The sequence below is a fragment of the Sciurus carolinensis genome, chromosome 3 (assembly GCF_902686445.1).
Source record: "Sciurus carolinensis chromosome 3, mSciCar1.2, whole genome shotgun sequence".
Classification (NCBI taxonomy): Eukaryota; Metazoa; Chordata; class Mammalia; order Rodentia; family Sciuridae; genus Sciurus; species Sciurus carolinensis.
In genome coordinates, this window is record NC_062215.1 from 51,443,943 (window position 1) to 51,457,248 (window position 13,306).

Consider the following 13,306-nt stretch of genomic DNA (forward strand, 5'->3'; position numbering starts at 1 on the left):
AGAATTTACAAAAAGAAAGCCAGCATTACAGAACATTCTCAGCAAAATATTTCATGAGGAAGAGATAAAAAACAAAGAAGCAAATCAGCAAAGGGAGGAATTATCCTAAAGGAACTGTCAAATAAAGGAGGAACCAAGATGTGTCAAAAAATAAATAAATAAATAAAATTTTAAATATGAACCAAAGGACCGGGAATACAAATCATATCTCAATAATAACCCTGAATGTTAATGGCCTGAATTCATCAATCAAAAGACATAGACTGGCAGATTGGATTAAAAAGAAAGATCCAACAATATGTTGCCTGCAAGAGACTCACCTCATAGAAAGAGATACCCATAGACTAAAGGTGAAAGGATGGGGAAAAACATACCATGCACATGGACTCAGCAAAAAAGCTGGAGTATCCATACTCATTTCAGATAATGTGGACTTCAAGCCAATGTTAGTCAGAAGGGATAAGGAAGGACATTTCATACTGCTTAAGGGAAGTATAAATCAGCAAGATATAACAATCATAAACATCTATGCCCCAAACAGTGGCTCATCCATGTATGTTAAACAAATACTTCTCAATTTTAGAAACCAAATAGACCATAACACAATAATACTTGGTGATTTTAACACGCCTCTCTCACCACTGGACAGATCTTCCAAACAAAAATTGAACAAAGAAACCATAGATCTCAATAACACAATCAATAATTTAGACTTAACAGACATTTATAGAATATACCATCCAACCAAGAGCAAATACACTTTCTTCTCAGCAGCACATGGATCCTTCTCTAAAATAGACCATATATTATGCCACAAAGCTAATGTCAGCAAATACAAGAAGATAGAGACACTACCTTGTATTCTATCAGATCATAATGGATTGAAGTTACAAATTAATGAAAGAGTAAAAAACAGAAACTACTCCAACATCTGGAGATTAAACAACATGCTATTATATGATGAATGGATAACAAAAGATATTAGGAAGGAAATTAAAAAATTCTTAGAGGTAAACGAGAACAAAGAAACATCATATCAAAATCTCTGGGACACTATGAAAGCGGTACTTAGAGGAAGATTTATTTCATGGAGCGCATTTAATAAAAGAAGTAAAACTCAAAAAATAAACGACCTAACACTACAGCTCAAAGCCCTAGAAAAAGAAGAACAGACCAACACCAAAAGTAGTAGAAGACAGGAAATAGTTAAACTCAGAGCTGAAATCAACGAAATTGAAACGAAAGAAACAATACTAAAAATTGACAAAATAAATAGTTGGTTCTTCGACAAAATAAACAAAATTGATAAACCTTTAGCCACACTAACAAAGAGAAGACGAGAGAAAACCCAAATCACTAAAATTCGGAATGAACAAGGAAATATCACAACAGACATGACTGAAATACAAAACATAATTAGAAGCTATTTTGAAAATCTATACTCCAACAAAATAGAAAATTTCGAAGACATCAACAGGTTTCTAGAGACATATGAATTGCCTAAACTGAACGAGGAGGACATACACAATTTAAATAGACCAATTTCAAGTAATGAAATAGAAGAAGTCATCAAAAGCCTACCAACAAAGAAAAGTCCAGGAACATATGGGTTCTCAGCCGAGTTCTACAAAACTTTTAAAGAAGAGCTCATTCCAATACTTCTCAAAGTATTCCATAAAATAGAAGAGGAGGGAACCCTCCCAAACTCATTCTATGAAGCCAATATTACCCTGATACCTAAACCAGACAGAGACACATTGAGGAAAGAAAATTTCAGACCAATATCCTTAATGAACATTGATGCAAAAATTCTCAACAAAATTTTAGCAAATCGCATACAAAAACATATTAAAAAGATAGTGCACCATGATCAAGTGGGTTTCATCTCAGGGATGCAAGGTTGGTTCAACATCAGGAAATCAATAAATGTCATTCACCATATCAATAGACTTAAAGTCAAGAATCACATGATTATTTCGATAGATGCAGAAAAAGCATTTGATAAAATACAGCACCCCTTCATGCTCAAAACACTAGAAAAAATAGGGATAGTGGGAACATTCCTTAACATTGTAAAGGCCATCTATGCTAAGCCCATGGCTAATATTATTCTAAATGGTGAAAAACTGAAAGCATTCCCTCTAAAAACTGGAACAAGGCAGGGATGCCCTCTTTCACCACTTCTATTCAATATCGTCCTTGAAACTCTAGCCAGAGCAATTAGACAGACCAAAGAAATTAAAGGGATACGAATAGGCAAAGAAGAACTCAAACTATCCCTATTTGCTGATGATATGATTGTATACTTAGAGGAACCAGGAAATTCCACCAGAAAACTTTTAGATCTCATAAGTGAATTCAGTAAAGTAGCGGGATATAAGATCAATGCACATAAATCTAAGGCATTTTTATACATGAGCGATGAATCTTCAGAAAGAGAAATTAGGAAAACTATCCCATTCACAATAGCTTCGAAAAAAATAAAATACTTGGGAATCAATCTCACAAAAGAGGTGAAAGACCTCTACAATGAGAACTACAGAACACTAAAGAAAGAAATTAAAGAAAACCTTAGAAGATGGAAAGATCTCCCATGTTCTTGGATAGGAAGAATTAATATTGTCAAAATGGCCATACTACCAAAAGTGCTATACAGATTCAATGCAATCCCAATTAAAATCCCAATGATGTACCTTACAGAAATAGAGCAAGCAATTATGAAATTCATCTGGAAGAATAAAAAACCCAGAATAGCTAAAGCAATCCTTGGCAGAAAGAGTGAAGCAGGGGGTATCGCAATACCAGATCTTCAACTCTACTACAAAGCAATAGTAACAAAAACGGCATGGTATTGGTACCAAAATAGAAAGGTGGATCAATGGTACAGAATAGAGGACACGGACACAAACCCAAATAAATACAATTTTCTCATACTAGACAAAGGGGCCAAAAATATGCAATGGAGAAAAGATAGCCTCTTCAACAAATGGTGCTGGGAGAATTGGAAATCCATATGCAACAGAATGAAACTAAACCCATATCTCTCACCATGCACGAAACTAAACTCAAAATGGATTAAGGATCTCGGAATCAGACCAGAGACCTTGCATCTTATAGAAGAAAAAGTAGGTCCAGAGCTTCAACATGTCGGTTTAGGACCAGACTTCCTCAACAGGACTCCCATAGCACAAGAAATAAAAGCAAGAATTAATAACTGGGATAGATTCAAACTAAAAAGCTTTCTCTCAGCAAAAGAAACTCTCAGCAATGCGAAGAAAGAGCCTACAGAGTGGGAGAAAATCTTTGCCAATCATACTTCAGATAGAGCACTAATCTCCAGAATCTATAAAGAACTCAAAAACTCTACACCAAGAATGCAAATAATCCAATAGACAACTGGGCTAAGGAAATGGATAGACACTTCACAGAAGAAGATCTACAAGCAATCAACAAACATATGGAAAAATGTTCAACATCTCTAGTAATAAGAGAAATGCAAATCAAAACCACCCTAAGATTCCATCTCACCCCAATTAGAATGGCGATTATCAAGAATACAAGCAACAACAGGTGTTGGCGTTGATGTGGGGAGAATGGTACACTCATACATTGCTGGTGGGGCTGCAAATTAGTGCAGCCACTCTGGAAAGCAGTATGGAGACTCCTTAGAAAACTTGGAATGGAACCACCATTTGACCCAGCTATCCCACTCCTTGGCCTATACCCAAAGGACTTACAATCAGCATATTACAGAGATACAGCCACATCAATGTTCATAGCTGCTCAGTTCACAATAGCCAGATTGTGGAACCAACCTAGATGTCCTTCAATTGATGAATGGATAAAGAAAATGTGGTATATATATACAATGGAATATTACTCTGCCAAAAAGAATGATAAAATTATGGCATTTGCAGGCAAATGGATGAAACTGGAGAATATCATGCTAAGTGAGATAAGCCAATCTCAAAAAACCAAAGGAAGAATGATATCGTTAATAAGTGGATGAGGACACATAATGGGGGGTGGGAAGAGTTAGTGTTAGGGTTAGAGTTAGGTTTAGGGAGGGGAGCAAGAATGGAGGAAGGAAGGACTGTATAGAGGGAAAAGAGGGATGGGAGGGGTGCGGGGAAGGGAAAAAAATAACAGAATGAATCAAACATTACCCTATGTAAATTTATGATTACACAAATGGTACGCCTTTACGCCATGTACAGACAGAGAAACAACATGTATCCCATTTGTGTACAATAATAAAAATAAATAAATAAATAAAATTAAAAAAAAAGAAAAGAAAAAGAAAGAAAAAAGAAAGTAAGCTTCTTGAGGCTTATGTTTGATTAATTGAACCAAAGTGAATGAAATGTTCCCCATAACCTGCTACTCCTTTTACATATTACTTACATAATTGTATTGATCCCTCTAGTTTCTCATCACACACACACACAGGGCTGTTATGGTTTAGATGTGAGGTGTCTCTCAAAAGCTCATGTTAGACAACACAAGAGGGTTTAGAGGTGAAATGGATTATGAGAACTTTATCTCAATCAGTGAATTAATTCTCTGAGAGGGATTAATCTGGTGGGTGACTGAAGGCAGGTAGGGTGTGACTAGAGGAGGTAGGTCACTGGGGTGTACCTTTGTGGTAGAAATTTTGTCCCTGGCAAGTGGAGTCTCTTTCTGCTTTCTGGTGCCATGTTCCCAGGTGCTTTCCTCTGCCCCAAGGAATGTAGTTGGCCACTTATGGTCTAGGATCTCTGAAATCATGAGCCCCAAAATGAATTTCCTTCTTTAAAATTTTTCTTGTCAAGTGTTTTGGTCATGGCAACGAAAAAGCTGACTTAAACAAGGACCAAGCATCCAACTTCCCAGCCCTAATCTCTAGATGCTTTTGTCCAGGGAGAGAAAAACTTTTCTCCTAGTGTAAGAGACCCCACCAAGAAAACTAGGTACATGTGTGTAACCAAACAAATCCTGTTTTGTTTTATTTTTACTGAAATGGGAGTATCTTCATGTGATCTGCTACTTAAAAACGTAATGTTAAAAAAAAAATAACTAACCAGAAAGTGCTGGTTTTAAACTGCTAACATGGATGGCACTGGGTATTTCATGAACTACTCTAGGTCTGAATGGGGGTGTTGGGTCTCAAGAGTGGAATGGAGGAACGAGGCGTGGTGGCATGTGCCTGTAATTCCAATGGCTCAGGAGGCTGAGGCAGGAGGATCATGAGTTCAAAGCCAGTCTTGGCAACTTATCGAGGCCCTAAACAACTCAGGGAGATCCTGTGTCTAAATGGAACACAAAGGCTGGGGATGTTGCTCCGAGGTTAAGCACCCCTGGGTTCAACCCTAATACCAAAAAAAAAAAAAAAAAAAACCAGCAACAACTAGTGGAGCCTGGCAGAATTACATACCTGTAATTCCAGCTACTCAGGATGCCAGCCTTGAAAACTTAGTGAGAACTTATCCTAAAATAAAAACTAAAAAGGGCTGGTGATGTGGCTCTGGTAGCGAGCCCTTGGGTTCAACCTCCGGTGCTGCATTAAAAAAGAAAGAAAAGTGGAATGGAGAAGAGAAATTGGATGGAGCAGGCAACCCTGGATCATTACCTATTGTCCCTGTCTAGTATGAGCTTATCTCCTTGTTCTCCTCCCTTTAACCCCGGCTCCCAGACAGACACCGCCTCCCCAGGCTTTTCACCTACCTGTCTGTTCAGAAGAAACTTCCCCCACTCCCAAAGTTCACAGTGTGAATATTCTAACATTTCTGACAAAGTGGGACCACTACTCAAAGCAACTAACTGCAAAGATGAAAACAACTTTTCAGATCTATAAAAATCTCCGTGTTTATGCCCCACCACATCCCAAAAAGATATATAATATGAAAAATCACAGAATGCAGAGTACAATATGTACCAGAATTTTTGCACAAACATTTTCTTTCTTTCTTTTGTTTTTAGTGGTGCTAGGTATCAAACCCAAGGCCTCATGCATATGCGTCAGTCAAGTGCTATACCAATGAGCTACATCCCCAGCCCAAAATTTTACTTTTTGTATGTTTTTGCAAAGATATTGAAAGTTTTTAACATAATCCATTCTTTCTGCCAACCCCACAAAGTGAAATATTTCTTTGTATATTCCGAAGATACTATTACAGCAGAGTGCGCGAGAATTACAAACCACCCCACATATTGAGCCAAACTGAAAGGAAAAAAAAAGTTCTTTCATGAGCATGCCAGGCAAGCGGCTGGGACCAAGCTGACCCCTCAAAGAATTCCCAGCACCTGAATTTTGGAAGCATAGAGTTTATAAACACAAAAACCACAAGAACAATTGAGGCACATGTAGGTCAGAAATACCCTGTTGAGACAGATACTTTGGTTACATGAGAGAATTGTTTTGTTTTTTTTAATTTTTTTTTTTTTTGGTAGTTGTAGATGGACAGTATGCCCTTACTTTTTTTTTTTTTTTAATGTGGTGGCAAGGATCGAACCCAGTACCTCATGCGTGCTAGGCAAGCGCTTTGCCATTGAGCTATATCCTCAGTCCCAGAGAATTGTTTTTATTATACATTTCAGAGTCATTTTGTTACATATCAGGGCCATAATCAGGGATGAGGGAAGGTCCTACTACACTGTCAACATAGATACAGCTATCAGGTGGTCAAAAAATATATATATTTCAAACAAGCATAAAATGGAGTCAGGTCAGAACAAAATGGCGTTACTTTGGTTCCTTTCCATTTCAGATACCATCACAGTTTCAAGTCTATATATTCTGCCTTCTCTGCATTGTTTTATAATCATTTCCATGTTGCCATATGGTCTTTGAAATTGTCCCTTTTGCTGGAATTTAATATTACAATGACTAGATTTTGCCATCCTGGCAATAAGGAATCCAGGTCTTCTAAGAAACTTTCCATCCCCCACTGACTCCATGGTGTACCAGTGGGACCACCAATCACAACCACCTCCCGCTGGCCATCTGAGAGGATTAGTCAATCGCAGTACCCTATTCCTCAGAGAGGTGCAAGTCAGGACAGCTTCCTGGGGAAAGAGAAGTTTCTGGTCCTCTGAGGAAGAGAAAACTCTCCTCTAGGCTCACAAAGCAGGAACAATGTTAAGTCAGAGCTATTTGTGCGTTGGCCTCCCTTCCCCCACAAATGAAGAAAAGCAGTCAATGGGGAGAGAAAATGAGCCCCACACCTGAGGGAAGCAGAGCCAGGAATGGAGAGAGGCCCAACAAAATCATTTGTTGAATTTCCCAGATCCTGAGCCACTACATTGCCTTTTGTGCTTGAACTACTCTGAGCTGGGTTTCCATCATCTACTACTGAAAGAATCTTTGCCATTATGATTTGTTCCCTAGTGCAGGACATTGGGATGGTTACAGTTTTTGCCATTACCAATAATATCACAAGGCTAAGGATGTGGCTCAGAGATAGAGCACTTACCTAGCAGGCATGAGGCCCTCTGTTTGATCCTCAGCACTGTAAATAAATAATAATAGTGCTCTGGTGACCCATAATGGTGCATACCTATAAGTCCAGTGACTTGGGAGACTGAGGCAGGAGGATTATATGTTCAAGGTCAGCCTGGGCAACTTTTCGAGATTCTGTCTTGAATCAAAAAAATACGAAGGGCATGATATGTAGCTCAGTGGTAAAGCACTGTGGGTTAAATCTCAATAATACTAATAACAATAATGTGAATATCTTTGTACAGAACAAAAGATCTTCAATTTCAATTTTAAATATTAACAAGGTAACCCCAGGAACTTCAACGTGGTTGGTTTTAACTCTTTCCTGGAAGGGTGGAAGAGTCTTCATGTGTCTGCCTCATCTCTGCATTCACATCAGGCAGCTTCAACCCTCATTCTGTCTCACCTGGTGGTTGGGAAAAGTTAAGGGACTTAGTTCTTTGAAGATCAGGTAGAGGCTAGGCCAAGAGGAAACCTGGGAAGCACTGGTACGGTTATGGGGAAGGTAATCATGTCTAGATAGCTGTAAAAGGGAAACTTAGTTGAAATAAAGAACAAGTAGAAGCCAAGCGTGGTGGCCTACACTATAATCCCAGCAGCTCAGGAGGCTGAGGCAGGAGGATAGCAAGTTCAAAGCCAGCCTCAGGGAGATCCAAGATGGCGAACTAGAGGAAGGCTGCATTCCTTGTCTCTCTCTCGGGATTCAAGCAGAGGAAATACTGTTTCTCTGTGAGGTAGTCATTGCTACCCACTGATCCCCTGCTGTTTACCTTATTCGTTCTCCACGATCACCCGATTACCTGCCGTCTGTCAACATATCGCCTGCCTTTTGAGTGCAATTGCTCACTGACCACCACCTAGCATCTGCCATTTGCCCACCTCTTACCTGCACCCACCACCCAATGTCCACCTGCCAGTCCTCCGCAGTTAGCCTGCAGACCGCCTGCAGACCACCAGCTGATCACCTACTGCCTGCTGTTGCCTGGAAGTTTATTGTCACAGTACCTGCAGGTTTGGTTACACGTGGCTGCCACCATCTTGGGACAACAGCCAAGGTCTGCAGGTTTGCCACCCAGGTCATCGCCAGCTCGGAGCATGGCCACCTTGGTCTGGGGACTCAGGCCAGGGCCTGTAGGTATATTGGGGTACCTGCAGGTCTGGTTGCACCTGAGGTCTTTCTGTTCTGTGTAGGAGTAGCTGCCACCTGGCTGCCTCTTTGCAGGGTCACTCTTTTGTGTGAGCGCATGCCTGGTGGTCTCTCTGCAAGTTGAAATGGCATTGAGATCTTGGGACTACAGCAAGACAGGGCCTGGGGAAGCTGAAGCCCAGGTCCATCAGTTTGCAACTGGGTTTGCATGGGCCAGTCTGGGTCTGGCAAGCTGTGGAAAGCTGGAGACTAGGGGCAGAACCCCATGGGGAGCACAGGTTGAAGAAACTGGAGAAAACTGGGCTCTCTTCAGCTCATTGAGTCCTGAAGTATGCGGAGTTGGAAGGGGCCAGCTACAACCAATGGGAAGACTGTAAGAGGGTGCAAGGGCATCTTGCTATTGGATCACCCACCCAACCAGTCCAGTAACCCACTGAACTGGAGCTCACATCAAACTTTAGACAACCTCACCTATCGGCAGGAAGGGAAGCTGAAAATTTTTTTGAAAGCCAATAGAAGCAATCATTCAATTTTCCATTGAGACTTCCTCCTTTATTTATTTTTTCTCTTTTCACACTCTCTCTCACACCTTTACCTTCTTTGAATCCAAATACTTTTGCATCAATTTATGGAGGAATGGGATGTCTAAATAGTATATGACAGTTCTGTTGTATATTCTTATAGTTTTACTTTTAAAAAAAAAATCCATATATATTTTTTTCTCTCACCTACCTGTCTCCCTGGATTCTCTTTCTCATTTCTCTCATACTTATAGTCAACCTTTATTAATTCCTCCCTCGCTCTTACTATTAATCTTTACCTCTATCTTCTCTCCCTCTCCCTCGTAAACATCACATCTTACACTACTTCTGTTCTCTCATTGTCCATCATTTAAATGGTAAGTCCTTTTAGCAAAGTTACTGTTTATGTTGTAGACAATAATTGAATACTTCATTTCTGTCTATTGTGACAAAATTGTAAACAACTTAATAGGAGTCATTTAATTTAAGCAGGTATATCATTTGCACTGGGTGCTGTTAATATTGGACTCCCCCTTAAAGGTGAGGTATTGGAAGCCTTCAGAGACACTATAATAAGACTACAGGGTAGAAGATCTACTGCCTCATCTCCATACCACTTGATTAGAAGACACACAAGCAACATGAAAAAAAAAAAACCAAGATGTTCCAACAATAGAATCTGTAGACAACACAGTAAAAGAAATGTCAGAGAAGGAGTTTAGAAAATACATAGTTAGATTGATTTTCAAAATAAAGGATGTTATTGGAAATACAGGAAGGGAAAGATCACTTCAATAAGGAAGCAGAGATTGTAAAAAGGAATCAAGCAGAAATCCTCAAAATGAAGGAAACAATAAACCAAATTAAATATTCAATGGAAAGTATCACCAACAGACTAGACCACTTGGAATACAGAACCTCAGACAATGAAGAAAAAATATATACACTAGAAAATAAAGTCAACCACACAGAGAAGATGGTAAGAAATAATGAACAGAACTTCTAAGAAATATGGGATAACATGAAAAGACCAAATTTAAGATTTATCAGAATAGATGAAGGCATGGAGATATAAACCAAAGGAATTCACGATCTTTCTAATGACATATCAGAAACCTTCCCAAATTTAAAGAATGAAATGGAAAATTAACTACAAGAGGCTTACAGGACCTCAAAAGTACAAAATTACTGCAGACCCACACCAAGGCACATTATAATGAGAATGACTAACATACAGAATGAAGAGAGAATTTTAAAGACTGCAAGAGAAAAAAATCAAATTACATATGGGGTAAGCCAATTCGGATCTCAGTTGATTTCTCAACTCAGACCCTCAGTGCCAGGAGGTCCTGGAATAACATATATCTAGTTCTGAAAGAAAATGGATGCCAACTGAGAACTTTATATGCAGCAAAATTAAGCTTCAGATTTTAAGGTGAAATAAAAACCTTCCATGACGAAAAATGTTAAAAGAATTCACAAGTAGAAAGCCTGCACTACAGAACATTCTCAGCAAAATAATCCATGAAAAGGAAATGAAAAAAAAATGAAAACCAGAAAAGGGATGAACTACACTAAAGGAAAGGTCAATCAAAGGAGAAACTAAGTCAAGTGAAAAACCAAAAATAAACAAAAATGACCGGGAGTACAAATCATATCTCAACAATAACCCTGAATGTTAATGGCCTAAACTCATCAATCAAAAGAAACAGACTGGCAGATTGGATTAAAAAAAAGACCTAACAATATTCTGTCTTCAAGAAACTCACCTCCTAGGAAAAGACAGCCACAGACTGAAGGTGAAATGTTGGGGAAAAAAAAAAAAAACCAACACTCACATGGACTGTGAAAACAAGCAGGGATTTCCATCCTCCTATCAGACAAAGTGGACTTCAAACCAAAGTTAGTCAGAAGGGATAAAGAAGAACATTTTATACTGCTTGAAGGAATCATACACCTACAAGGCATAACAATTGTAAATATATATGCCCCAAACAATGGAGCATATATGTACATCAAACAAACCCTTCTCAATTTCAAAAATCAAACAGACCACAACACAATAATAGTGGGTGACTTTAACACACATCTCACCACTGGATAGATCTTCCAAACAAAAACTAAGCAAAGAAACTACAAAATTAAATAATACAATCAATGATTTAGACTTAACAGACATATATAGTGTATTTCATCCACCATCAAGTGAATACACTTTCTTCTCAGCAGCACATGGATCTTTCTCTAAAACAGATCATATATTATTCCACAAAGCAACTCTCAGCAAATACAAAAAAATAGAAATATTACCCTGCAATCTATCAGATCATAACAGAATGAAACTGGAAATCAATGATAAAACAAAAATTGGAAGCTACTCCAACATCTGGAGACTAAATTTCATGCTATTGAATGATAAATGGATAAGAGAAGAAATCAAGGAGGAAATAAAAAAATACTTAGAGGTAAATGAGAATACTGATATAACATATCAAAATCTCTGGAACACTATGAAGGCAGTGTTAAGAGGAAAGTTCATTGCATTGAGTTCATACATTAAAAGAATAAAAAGTCAACATATAAATGACCTAACATTACATCTCAAAGCCCTAGAAAAAGAAGAACAAATCAATATCAAAAGCAGCAGAAAACAGGAAATAATTAAAATCAGAGCTGAAATCAATGAAATTGAAACAAAAGAAACAATTGAAAAAATTGACAAAACAAAAAGTTGATTCTTTGAGAAAATCAATAAAATTGGAAACCCTTAGCTACGCTAATGGAGATAGAGAAAACTCAAATTACTAAAATTCCTGAGGAAAAAGGAATTATCATGATGGATACTACCGAAATACAGAAGATAATTAGAAACTATTTTGAAAATTTATATTTAAATAAAATAGAAAAACTTGAAGACATTGACAAATTTCTAGAGATATATGATCTACCCAAACTGAGGCAGGAGGACATATACAATTTAAACAGATTAATTTCAAGCAATGAAATAGAAGATGCCATTAAAAGCCTACCAACCAAGAAAAGTCCAGGACCAAATGGACTCTCAGCGTAGTTCTACAAGACCTTCAAAGAAGAATTAACACCAATACGCCTCAAGTTATCCCATGAAATAGAAAAAGAGGGAACCCTTTAAAACTCATTCTATGAAGCTAGTATCACCCTTATACCAAAAACATAGAAAGGACACATCAAGGAAAGAAAACTTCAGACCATTATCCCTCGTGAACATAGATACAAAAATTCTCAATAAAATTCTGGCAAATTGCATACAAAAACATATTAAAAAGATTGTGCACCATAATCAAGTGGGGTTCATCCCTGGAATGCAAGGTTCAACATATGGAAATCAATAAATGTAATACATCACATCAATAGACTTAAAACCAAGAATCATATGATTATTTCAATAGACACAGAAAAAACATTTGACAAAACACAGCACCTCTTCATGTTCAAAACACTAGAAAAACTAGGGATACTAGGAACATACCTGTAAAAGTTATATGCTAAGCCCATGGCCAGCATCATCCTAAATGGAGAAAAACTGAAAGCATTCCCTCTAAAAACTGGAATAAGATAGGGATGTCCTCTTTCACCATTTCTATTTAACATCATCCTTAAAACTCTGGCAAGAGGGGCTGGGAAGATAGCTCAGTTGGTAGAGTGCTTACCTTGCAAGCACAAGGCCCTGGGTTCAATCCCCAGCACCGCAGAAAAAAAAAAAAAAAACCCTCTGGCAAGAGCATCAGACAATAGAAATTAAAGGGATATGAAGAGGGAAAGAATTCAAACTATCACTATTTGCTTACAACATGATTCTATATTTAGAAGATCCAAAACATTCCATCAGAAAACTTCTAAAACTCATAAATGAATTTGGCAACATAGCAGGATATAAAGCAATAAATCAGCAGGATATAAACCCATAAATCAAATGTGTTTCTATACATAAGCAGCAAATCCACTGGAAGAGAAATTATGGAAACTACCCCATTCACAATAGTCTCAAAAAAAAAAATACTTGGGAATTAATCTAACGAAAGAGATGAAAGAACTCTACAATGAAAACTACAGAATACTAAAGAAAGAAATTGAAGAAGACCTTAGAAGATGGAAAGGTCTCTCATGCTCTTGGATAGGCAG